This window comes from Ornithodoros turicata, chromosome 3, assembly GCF_037126465.1.
Source record: "Ornithodoros turicata isolate Travis chromosome 3, ASM3712646v1, whole genome shotgun sequence".
Taxonomy (NCBI): Eukaryota; Metazoa; Arthropoda; class Arachnida; order Ixodida; family Argasidae; genus Ornithodoros; species Ornithodoros turicata.
Window position 1 is genome coordinate 80,053,551 of NC_088203.1, and position 12,130 is coordinate 80,065,680.

Consider the following 12,130-nt stretch of genomic DNA (forward strand, 5'->3'; position numbering starts at 1 on the left):
CCACAGTTGCTTCGCGGCGCTAACATTGAATTAAAAAAAATATAGTCACGAATACTACAGATACACACAAGTGAAAGTTCCGTTCTAAGTGACGAACTATAGTTTTCGGGAAATCTGCAGGAACCAGCTTTTGCACACAGATTCAAGTGTGCGTCAGTTCCTCGTCCTGCAATGTTTTTCCTCAAGTGTCGAGCACGCTAGCTTAAAATATACCGTTAACTCTCGTCATGTACGAGTTCAGGATTGAGGCCCTATTGTTGGACCAATATCTTGAAGTCGCACATAACGTGCGTTATCGTTATTTTTAAAGCTGACGCGTTCCAAGCGTCACGCTAAGTCACGTGAAGATATCGACAAGTTGATGATCCCGGGCTAGCTCTGGGACGAATATAAGGAACCGTGAGACCATGACGTCAGGCTTAAAGCGAACAAGGCAAATCTCCACAACCTTTGCCCTCGGGATGGGGGGGGGGGGGGGACACCTGGTGTCTACAGATGACGTTGGATGTATTATGCGTGTACATACCTGCGTTGAAGCAAAAGAATATTTAGTTTTTTTTTTTTTTTGTTTCAGAGTTCATACTGCCTTCGAAAAGGTACTGGGTAATTGGGTACGATAATTAACATTGTATTACAAAAGATCCAGCTTTGTCCACTTGGGGCCTCTACCGCTCATTACTCTGCATTTTTATGGACAACGGGCAGCAATATCCTTGGGTAACTCACTCTACTCGAAGGATTATCCAGAAAGGTGTCCTCCAATGCTCAGCCATAGGGAACAACATCGCGGTTACTATACAAAGTCCGCATGCATACATTGTAATACACGTATAGTTCTCCCATAACTCTGCATGCTGCCGATGAGAATGCTCTCTTGAAAGGCACGATCACTCCGCTTTAGAAGTGCAAGCAAAAAATAGTTGGAAAGAGAAGCTTCCCCGCGTTGTTACAGCTATATATACTCCTCCATTCCTGGTATGATTGCTGCTCTGCACGATACTGCAATAATCTGCAAGTAACTAGTTTTCCATATACGTGAGTTTTGCAAAGTAACGTTTCCCGGACCGCGCTACTTCGGGGAATGGCTTCGTGGAACCGACGTCAGCGCCAGCCCGATGCCTTCTTCCCATTCGTCCACCGGACAACGCATACCCATACTTCCAGCAGTCATACAGGCAGGCTCCGCGTGCAATTTTTCAATTACACGAAGCTAATTACACGTCTGAGAGAGCTACTCATTCGTGACTGCGAAAGCGTGTAAGCGACCGGTTCGTTGAATGATCTGCCTCCTATGAAGTTTTTTCGTTTAGTTTCTTGTGGTTCTGAATTGCGAGCGCCATTTACAGAATTTCGTTGTATTTACGGCGCTATAAATTCCGAGAGGAGCGTGTCTAGTCTGCAAATAACGAGCGTTTTGAGAATGGAATTTTCAATTTGCTTCCCACTGCACATGGTCGCTGCGAGAGTTACAAGGTGGCGCATCAGAGCGACACGTTATGGTTGCTTACCACCTGAACAGCTAAAGGTATGTTCCGTAGATATACACAGTAACTATGAGCGAGAGAAAATTAGTGAAGATCATTAGCAAGCCGCGTGTGGCATCAGGTGTGTAGGATGGCACTACTAGCTTGGTGACGTATACAGAGGGTTAAAAACAAACAAACACATAGTTTTGTAGTAAACAACGCCAAGTTTTGGACATAGAATTTACTCTGATGTCTTTTTATTGACTTTAATTAATCAGTCTAATTATACGAATTTGCTAACTATACAAATTAATATTTAGTCTATCGCATGAAGAAGTTGCATTGCTTTCACCGATTTAAGTAATCTAGCCCTGCCCCAAACCATAGCGCCAACACGTTACATGGGGGGGGGGAGCAAGGTTATTAAATAAAGGAATGGTTAGCCAAGCAAAGAGCCGGATTTCTATTCCAAAAAGAAAAAAAAAGGAATGGAAGAACGAAAAATCATGGTCGCATCATTGTCGGATCCACCACTGTATCCACGGATCCATCAAAATCGTATCTACCAATGGATCATTGGTGGTTCCGACGGCAATGCGTTAGTATTAAAACTTGAAAACTCTTTGGGAACTCCCCTTCACAACGCTACACAACCCTTCAACGGCCGTTCACAAACGCTAGACAACCTTTCGCACAATCCTACACAACGCTAACGCAAGACAGCATCCGCAGCAAACGAGCCTTTCGGACTTCCTCCGATTCAGGGGGTGCCTTCTCGCAGCCTCAGCCTTCTTTCGCCGCCGCTCCTCCGCACAGCTTTCATAATCCATGAATCTCATTGTGCCCACCCAAACACGTCAGAACCTGTCGACCACCACAGCTGCACCTGCAACGATAGCCAATGGGTCGTGGTCAGCCAAGCAGTGGTCGGCAGTGCCGACCACGCGCCCTCTCCTTCCCTCTCCACCCACCGCGCATGCGCGCTGCGGCGTGGCTACACACAGACCACGCCGCGATTCTTTCGTAGCGAGGACTCTCATGCTAAAGGGCGAAACGCATTGGACGTTTTCTCAGCGTCAAAACGTCGCGGGTACGCCATGGCCTTGCAGACGCGGCGAAGAAACGCCAGCGAGGCAACCACCCGAAACGCATGGGACGCGTACGGAGCGAGTGACGCGCGCCACTGTTGCTATATTCGTCGACCACAGATATCTTTCCTGTTGTTCCTGCGTTCGTTCATTCCAGATACCATTAAAATGTTCACGTAAATTTAGTGTGATGGATAATGTCCCCAAAATGTATGCGAGCTTCTCCTACGCCACCTTGTCTGCCGCACGACGGCCATGGTTCTGTCTACTTCTCGGAAAGCGCGCCCAGACGCGCGCGAATATCTGTAGTCGACAGATTCCGGCGTACTCCCTCCGCGCGCGTTGAAAAACTGGTTTTTACGATGTCACACGCACGCCGAGCGCGCGCGCGTCCTGAAAACGTCGGAAAAACGCTCCATGCGTTTAGCCCTTTACGCATTAAAACAGACAGTGACCGCAACAGCAGGCTGTTCATGAGTCCTGAGACGCTCAGGAAACGAGGGAGAGAGGCGGTAACCACAACAACGTGACAATATCAGGATGGCCATGAGTCCTGAGGTTCTGAGAAAACGGAGGAGAGCGGCGGTGAGAGCCCACTGGATGGGGTGAAGGAGCGGGCCAAGGAGAATGGCCAAAGAAAAGTCATTAAGGTGCTGTCACACTGGACCGACACGACACCGACACTGACACGGCGCCGACGCCCACGGAAGACAGACGTTGTCACCATACATTGTATTACCAAGCACACCTGTCACACTGCGCCGACGGACAGCGGCAGACGCAAGTCGACAAAATGTCGCTTCAGTGTGACAGATTTCGATAACAATAACGGCAGGCAGACAGTGTCTGACGACATGACAACAGCAGTTTGATCGTTGCTAAAAAATGCGATGACCGACATACGACATCCACTGCGCGAAAAGATAATATTTTTTGAAAAATCCATGTTGTGGGTGTTGCGATTATTATTTAAACAATCAGCGCCTCTGACGGAGGTGTGTTCGCGAAAACCGTTGTCTTTTGGAAAGCTTTCGCTGCGCGCGTCGTGTTGCCCCTCAGCTATGGAGTTCACAACGGAAGATGAGGAAACGTTGATATCTACAATGGAGACAAAGCATGAGATTCTCGTAGCATCCCATGCTTTTTCGTCGCACGAGCCACTTCCTACTCCACAATGATCGTGGCTTTTTACTAGTTTCATCGTCGTCGTCCGAGTCGAGCGCAAGATAAAACGCCACGGCGCACATTCCCATACGCTTCTGCTGTGCAGGACGCCATCTTCGAACAAAGTGGTGGCGGCAGTAGCGATGTTGCTGTCGTTCAGTGTGACAGGCATGTTTGTCAGCGGCGGATGCCGACAGCGTCCAGCCGTGGCGGCCGGCAGACAGACAGACGCGTCGCCCGTCTTTGGTCTGTGCAGTGTGACAGGTGCAAGGACATCGTGTCTTTCGATGTCGGCATACAAATTTTGTCGGCTGTCGGTCCAGTGTGACAGCACCTTTACAGTCAATCTGGTTAGACGGCTTCGGATGGTGTTTCGATTATGGAGGTGCTGCTGATAATACAGGAGATGGTGAGTGATGTCAGCTTCCACGCCACAGGTAGTGCAGTTGTCACGTTGCAACAGGAACTTAACCGACCCATTTGGAAGAGAAGCGGGGGTACGGGCAACAGAGAGGGGATTCTTCTTTACGACTGGAGTGGCAAGCGATGACAAACTCCGTCAAAGGGTCGAAAGACTGCAAGAATGCGTTATAAATGCTAGTTTCGGCCTTGAATTGCCGGGTACGACGGCAAATATGTAGACGGCATGTAGAGGCTGTAAGCGGCAGACGCGCCACGAGCGAAGTGTCATCAGACGCAACGCGTCTCGTTACACTGCGTCAGTCCAGCTGTTTCCATACTGGCCTATGTGAATTGATGTTAAGAAGCCGCTTGCGTCGCCCCGTCGTGTGGATGTGTGTCCGCGTGAGAAAACACGTAAGAGTGAAAGTGGAGTGAGTGAGTGAGTGTATGTCCCCCCAAATGACGCACCCTTGGAAGTCACTGGAGAGACGTGTTAGCTTAGCTCAATTGATGAGGGAGCTGGACAGGTAATCCAGACGATATGGGTTCGTGTCCTACGGCTGGTTAACCCTTTCAGTAACTTCCTATTTCTTTCATCACTAAGGCCTATGTGGTCAGGTACTCATTGGAACGTGATTTGTGACGAGCGGCTAAGAGTTGAATTAATTTACCACTGCCTGCAAATCGCATATTATTTTGGGACGAGGTGACGACATTATATCTAATGATGCATTGCTGTTGGTAAGAATGACCCACTTTTCCTGCATCGATCCGACGATACAGAGTTTTAGTATACCGGTCAGCCGGTAACTGTAGGGCCGGTATTGACGTCACCACTGCAGTGCGCATGCGCCAACGAAGTACCTGTCTACCGTCACTACCGCGCGCCGGTAGGTAGGGGAAATACCGGGAGGCCTCTACCGCTCCTACCGGCGAAATCGATGCTAGCGCCACACGCTCCAACTTCGCCGAGACAAGATGGTGACTCCCTTGACAGCGGAACTTCAGCGGTAGAAAACAAAGCGGAACTTTGGTGCGTGTGGACATTCTCCTCTTGTGAGTGTCGGGTTTGGCATTCAGTTATAGAAAATGAGTTGACTTTGTGAGATAACATGTTCAAAACAGCATGTACTATGCGATAGGTTGCTTACAGTGACCATCGCTTATGTGTGCTCTTGCGATACGCGAGTAAAATAAGATGTCGGTTCCACTGGGAAACTGCTGTTGCCATGTGTTTCTTAATGCGTTATTCATGCCATTATTGCATTTGTGGGCACTTGTACTTACCATAAAATTACGGCTGCCATCGGTACTTTTAGCGACAGCGTGGCGTGGCGGTATACTAAAGCAAAATGTTGTACCGTTCTCCGGCACACCGGGAGGCAGCTATCGCGGTAGACGCGGTAGCCTACCGTGCTGCCAGTAGAGGTATGGTAAGACTCTCTAATATGATCTAATGCTGCCAGGATGCCCAACAATTCTGCTTCCGTGGAGGACTCTGTATAGGGGAGTTTCAAAGCGTGCTCCAGGTCTACATCCGGAACGTAGACGGCCGCGCCCGATCTAGGAGGCGCCATCGGTGTATACATATTTGGCAAGTTTGTTGGTGAGTTGGGTCAAGATGCTCTAGTGCGAGTTGGTGGGCCACGACTGTATAGAGACGTCGTGCTTTCGTAGAAGACCAGGGATTCTGGAGTAAATATGGTGTCTTTCCAGTCTCCACATCTCTGGCACATAAGACGGCCACGCGCACGTAACGAAAAAAGAAAAGACGTCAATTCAACGTAAAAAATTAAACAATAAAAGAAGGAAAGAATGTATGAGGATGTGGTTCCGAACGCACAGCAAAGGTGATGGAAATGGTCCAACTTCACCGCATTTTACGGGATATGGCGTGGGTAATGCGCGGCATAGGAAATAAGAACAGTACATTCGAGACTATTGTCTAGCACATACTGCAAAAGCCACATGCTCTTAAAACGTGGTATTCTCACCAATAAAAAGTATAGAGATCAGGGGATTTCTGAACCAAAGCGGACAGCCGTCACTTGTCACGGGACACGCGATAAGTTCTGCTTCGGTGAACACAATCGAGAGAAGCATTGCAAGGTGCCATGTCCTACACTCGAAGAAATCAAGGTCCAGTGAACTTTCGATCGATACTAAAGGCCTAACAATAGAAACAGAGAGTTGAAATATCCGTACTTTTTCTGTCACGAGGAAAGCTGCTCGCTGACATTTGAAATGTCCTGCTGACATGTCGCGTGACCTCCTTGACTTGTGTTACTTTTACAATGCAAGGGCTGTCGTGAATTTGAGTTTCGGTTGCAAGACCGTGTCATGTCAACGTTGATGAAACACAAAGTACAACAACATCAACTTTATTTGAATGATGATGAGTGGTGTGTCTGAACGCCAGGGGCGATACCCTAATCCATTTTTGGCGGTAATGTGGAGAAATGGAATAATATGGGTCGCCTCATAGTGAGGCGACCTACACAATGCCTACACAAAGTAAAATTCCTTCTTGAATCGTAATCCTGACTTGACTGTCGACCAAATGCTTTCTTCCGTTCTTATCTTTTTGAGACCACAGCAATTTTTTACTCAGTTTACTCAGTGTCAGTGTGGTCTGCACACGTATGATTGATTTTTAATATCCGTTTGATTTATCGATGTATATACCCTTCCATTGACAGCATTGACTGGTCGCCTGGTCTTGGGTTTGTATGTTTTATTATCCCAAGGCTGTGTTTGCCTGGACAATTTGTCTTTCCTTGTAAGACCGCGTCCAGCTGTGCCACACAGGACGAACGAAGATGGTGGTGATGAGAACCAGATTCCAAATGAGAACCAAATTTGGGGGGGGGGTCCATATATGCTTGCCGTTGCTTGCCATGTGGGAGTAGGCATTGTCACGACCATAGCAAAAAAAAAAAAAAAAAGAAGACGAAGAACAGAGATGAAGGTACGCTATGCACAGGATGAATGAAACTGATGAGACCGAAGTGCACTGTGGATGGAAGGAAGGATGGCTGGAGAAGAGTGACAGATGAGTGACAGATGAGTGACAGTACTGCCTATAGGTGTCAACAAGCAATCGTTGACGCCTTGACCTCAAGTAAGCCTGTTTATTTTGTGTGTGTCTGTTTTTTTCTTCTCAATGCGGGGAAAGTCCTTTTTGGCAGGGATTCGAAAAAGACCACGAAGCTTTTTGTCGTCAATGTTTGCAACATGTGTGAAAGACCCACTGTGATGGTGTATGATGCCAGACGTCAACTGTCCGCTCTAGTCGGCTGTTCTTGGACAAAGTAGAAGGGTTACATTCGGTTGCCGCCATTGATGAGCGCATGGGCACATTCGGAGTTGCGATATTTCGCCTTTCCTTATGTGTACTTTGTGCGAGTAACGCCAACATGAACAATAAATGAATAAGGGAAAAGTGGTGACGGCAAGGAATGCCTTCCCGCGGTGGACGCAGGTCCCTATATATACACCCCACTTCGAAGAGGTCAATATGAGAGGAGGAATTAACGGTGAGGGCGAAGAGGTCAGAGGTCGGAGGTTTCCAGTTCTTGGAGGAGACCTGTAGCTTGAAGGAAGCCAAAGAGGGAGCGAAGAGCCAGGCACTGATACGCAGGAGTGCTCCATGGGCAAAGCGGTTTCAACGAGTTAAATTGTCTGTGATTAAGGGGCTCAAGTTGGCGTCTAAGCACCCGTCGTGCGCACCTGTACCGGTCACAGACCTCGGTGATGATGGCGAATCGTAAGTGGGGTATGGCACGTTTAGCACAGCATCGTGCAGTGGCGTAGTCAGACCTCCACGGTGTGTGTGTGTGGGGGGGGGGGGGGGGAGGGGGGGCGTCGGTACGAATCCTCCCCGCCACCGCTGAAGAATGGCTCACTAACACGCACATACTTTGGCGATCAGTCACAAGCCCTGATTTTAGAGTACAGGTAGTCAACGTACGTCTCAACGTACGTCAACCTGCGTATTCAGCGTGGTATGGCAACGTCATAGCCGTCATAGCAGGGTAAAGAGAATATCGGAAGCAGGAATCGGAACCGGTATTTTTTTCGGTCCGGTTCGGGTTCGGGTTGATGCATATTGGTTCGGTTCGGGTTTAGCTCCGCTGAACCGAAATTATCAGCTTGAACCGGTTCAGGTATATCGGTTCGGTTCGGTTCGGGTTCGGCTCAGGGAGAACCCCCACCCCACCCCCCACCCCCGCACATACACAGACAAAAAAAAAATCTGCCAGCGGTTGGGGCATTTGCAGGGATTGGAACAGTTACTTTTTTCGGCATCGGTTTAAACGGTCCATGGGCAGTAATTTTGCTACATGCAAGCAAGCTTACGCTCACCGTACACGATTGTAAGAGAAAGGTGTGAGATAACCGTTCAGGTGAGCAAAAAAGAAAAGGTCGGTCAGTAGTACAATTAATTCACCTCTGAACCGATTCCCGAACCGGTAACCGTATCAATTTTTTTCGGTTCAGTTCCGGTTCGGCTCAGGACAAGCGAAAAAATCGTTCGGGTTCGGTTCGGTTCGGGTTCGTCAGAAAATAACGGTTTTTTCCGGTTTTCGGTTCGGGTTCAGTTTCGGTTCCGATCCCTGATCGGAAGAGTAAGGCGGGGTGACTAGAGTAAGAAAGAGTGTATAAGTCAGTTATACTCAATTTACTCTTACTTACTCTTTTTTTTTCTTAGAGTGTACTTGTACCACTTCCAAGGTAGACTGCTCAAGAAAAGGAACAAGATCCAGCTTTCAGCCTCTTGAGGCCAGAAATGGAGGTCGAGAGGGATGAGCTCGGCAGTGTCCATGGTGCCACTGAATGGGCGGTCGGCGCAACAGTAAAGGCAGGGATGCACAGGGTCGGCTAGTGGGGGGAGCAGCTAGGGATGGAGCCCAGGGGCCCTCCCGACACAAGGCCAAACGGTTGCTATAGCACCAGGAGACTCATATACAGGGCTCATGCGGAGTCCCCTTACAAAAAATCTTAATGAGTTTCTAAAGAAAAGTCAATGACTTTTGACATCACACTCATCAGAATTTCTGATGACTTTTTTAATGAGTTTCTGATGTATTTCTGTTTAAAATTGGCCACCGCGTTTCTGATTAGTATCTGATGAGTACATTTCTGTTGAGTTTCTGACGTGATTCTTGACAGTTACTGTAGAGTTTATAATGTGTTTCTTGACAGTTTCTGTTGAATTTATGACGTGTTTCAGTTGAAAATTGGGCACTGAATTTCTGATAGGTACCTGATGTGCGTGTAGAGTTTTTGACGTGCTCCTGCAGTATTATACAAGAGTGTTTGCACTACAAAACCACAAAAATATACCACCACAGAACATTTATTTGAGCTCTCTTGACACCATTGAGGACAAACTGTTCTTCAGCTGAATAACGGTGTTGTCGAACTTGCTACACACACAGTCTGTAAAACGACAAAAAGTTGCAAATTGATCAGTACAGTTGTACACAAACTTAATGCAACATATCACAAGCAAGGACTGCAATACAGTAGAACAAGTGTATCACAAACACATGGTGCGCATGTGGCCCACGGTGGCCTATTTTGGCCACCAAATATAAGGAAGCCACCTCAAAAGAAATTAAGCTCAGACTCAAAGAAACCGATAATCAATAATGTCAGCTTGCTGTTTCCCTGATATTCCTATTTTGAAGTTGAAACTGTGAGCAAAGGCAACAATACAGTGTGTAAGTTGGTGATAATATCAGTGCTCTTGAATAATGTCATAATTGCTTGTAAAGCACTACATATTTTTCTCAAATCATTTTTCATATTTTCATCACCTGATCTGAAAAGGTAGCATGCGGAACCATCAGTAAAATCACGATTTCAACATACACAGCACGCGTGAACAACAATATTGGAAATGGCCAGCTGCCCTTGCAATCTTGCAGCAGATGGAAATTTTACACACTGTTGTTCACAACGAGTTATGATTTCAGACAAATGTGTTGTGTGCAATACCCCAATCCACCATAACACCTACCGGTTAGTGCACTGACCCCTGTTGGATTCATAGCTTCTTTCACATAACATTCATAACTTTCAGAGCAATTTATTCGCATTTGACCATTTACCTATATTCTTAAACGAAGAACAGGTTTTGTAACCTTTGCAGTAGAATCTGCCTAAAATTGCTTTTTCGACAAGAGCACCTGCACTGATATTCACCACTACAGCGAATAAATAAGTTAAAAAAAATTAGTATACACATTTGCATTACAGGTTCAGGATATTCCCATTTAGACGTGACACTAACTTTTGCCAGTAAAGATTGGAAATTCTCAACCATAAAAGCGATCTATGTTACTGAAATAACTTAGGCACTTCAACATAAAATCTGTTCAAATACTCGTTCCACACTGGCAAGGATGAGCAGACACCAAGTTCATAGCCGTCGAACATCATCGAACTAAGGGAGTTATGTGGTGCTGCACAAAGACTGTCTATGGTTACTTCAACTTTAGTCAAACATGAAGTGAAAAATGGCTCCATATATTAGCTCCCCTATACTCTGATTTACGTAAAAAAAAAAAAGCTACAGCAGTAAAATTGCAATATCTATAAAGGGGTAAGACGTGTAGACACCAGTGGAGCTATATTTCGTGTGGAAACCGTTGACAACACATCTTGAAGTGTGTGCTTTATTGACGATAAGGCCATTACCCGAAATTTCTCAACTGTCTCGCAGAGTCGAAACATGGAAATGCTCCTTAGCACAAAATAAAAGCTCAAGCAACATTACGTTAGTGTATACCTAATAATTTCTAGACTAAATATGATCACAGTACCCACAGAGCTGCTGCAGTTTCTTTCAGCTGCTTCCTTGAACTGAAGCCATTTGTAAAGCGCAGTATGGCAGCATGAAATTGGCCAGCGATAAAGACAATGTGTTTGATGACGTTGAGACCCCCATGTGACGGTAGTACAGCCTTACTTTCTCAAAGCATACCATGTTCATGAACAGTGTCAGTAAAGCAGAGTCTAACCAAACCCAATTATATATCATTACTGCTATTTCCAAAATGAGACACATTACCTTTTAATCCTCGGCTGTTGCCACCCCCTTGGACGACTTGAGGCTCTTCGTAATTTTCGTGGCTTCCGCAACGTAACAATGCAGTCTGAAAAATCAGGAGATAAATATCTAATACACATCGAACGTGAAGCATAAGAATGTAGTCATGTCTCGCTTATCCGGAGGCCTGGGGCATTAACCAACATTCCATGTCAAATTATCTCTAGCGCAGAAATTATGCTACAACACGAATTATGCGAGCATGCTGTAAAAACGAAACAGGAACACACCGTAGCGACACACGGAGAAAGCTCAACAATGTATGTTTTCGTGCAATTACGACACAGTGGTGCAAAACGTACCTTTCGTCTTTTCCAAAGCTGCTCAGCGGGCTTTTCGTGGCTTTCGTTTCTTCTAACGCTTCCTCCGTGTCGCCTCGTGCACCCCGTTTAGCGTATCTCGCATGACTTCGTTCCGTAACTTTTTCCTCACCTGTGGTACGTTACACACAAAACGGGAAGTTATGGCTCAATTCAGGTACACAAACTTGCTTCCAGCAGTATGAACACTTACCATAGTCGAGCAGTTCGATTATAGGCAGCGGTTGCTTCCTTCCAAATGACACAAGCAACCCGCGCAGGACGTGTAAAATCAATAAATGATAGCAAAAAAAACGAAGCGTAGAAACACACGTGCAACGCCGGTAGACATTCCAGACGGGAACACAGGCCTAGGATACAGTGGCATTTTCCGACATAGCGAGGGGGCGCTACAAGACAACACCTTTTATAATTCATATAATATCAGCATCTTACTGTTGCCATTATTGTAATAATAATTATTATTATTATAATTAAACATGTCGTAGCCTAAAAAATTAATTTAAAAATGATTATGCACTTTAATTATCAGTAAATACGTTGGATGTCGAAATGTGCGTAAGACGAAGAGAA

The 12,130-nt window shown here is 46.3% G+C and overlaps 1 long non-coding RNA gene across 1 annotated transcript; it reads right to left on the bottom strand.

Moving 5' to 3' along the window:
- Window positions 1-9,461: 9,461 nt before the first annotated feature.
- Window positions 9,462-11,887, bottom strand: LOC135387386 (uncharacterized). The gene is made up of 4 exons (XR_010421083.1): window positions 11,751-11,887; window positions 11,540-11,669; window positions 11,199-11,283; window positions 9,462-9,562 (listed from the first exon to the last, which is right to left on the bottom strand). It is a non-coding gene; the product is annotated as an uncharacterized LOC135387386 (long non-coding RNA).
- Window positions 11,888-12,130: the final 243 nt, after the last annotated feature.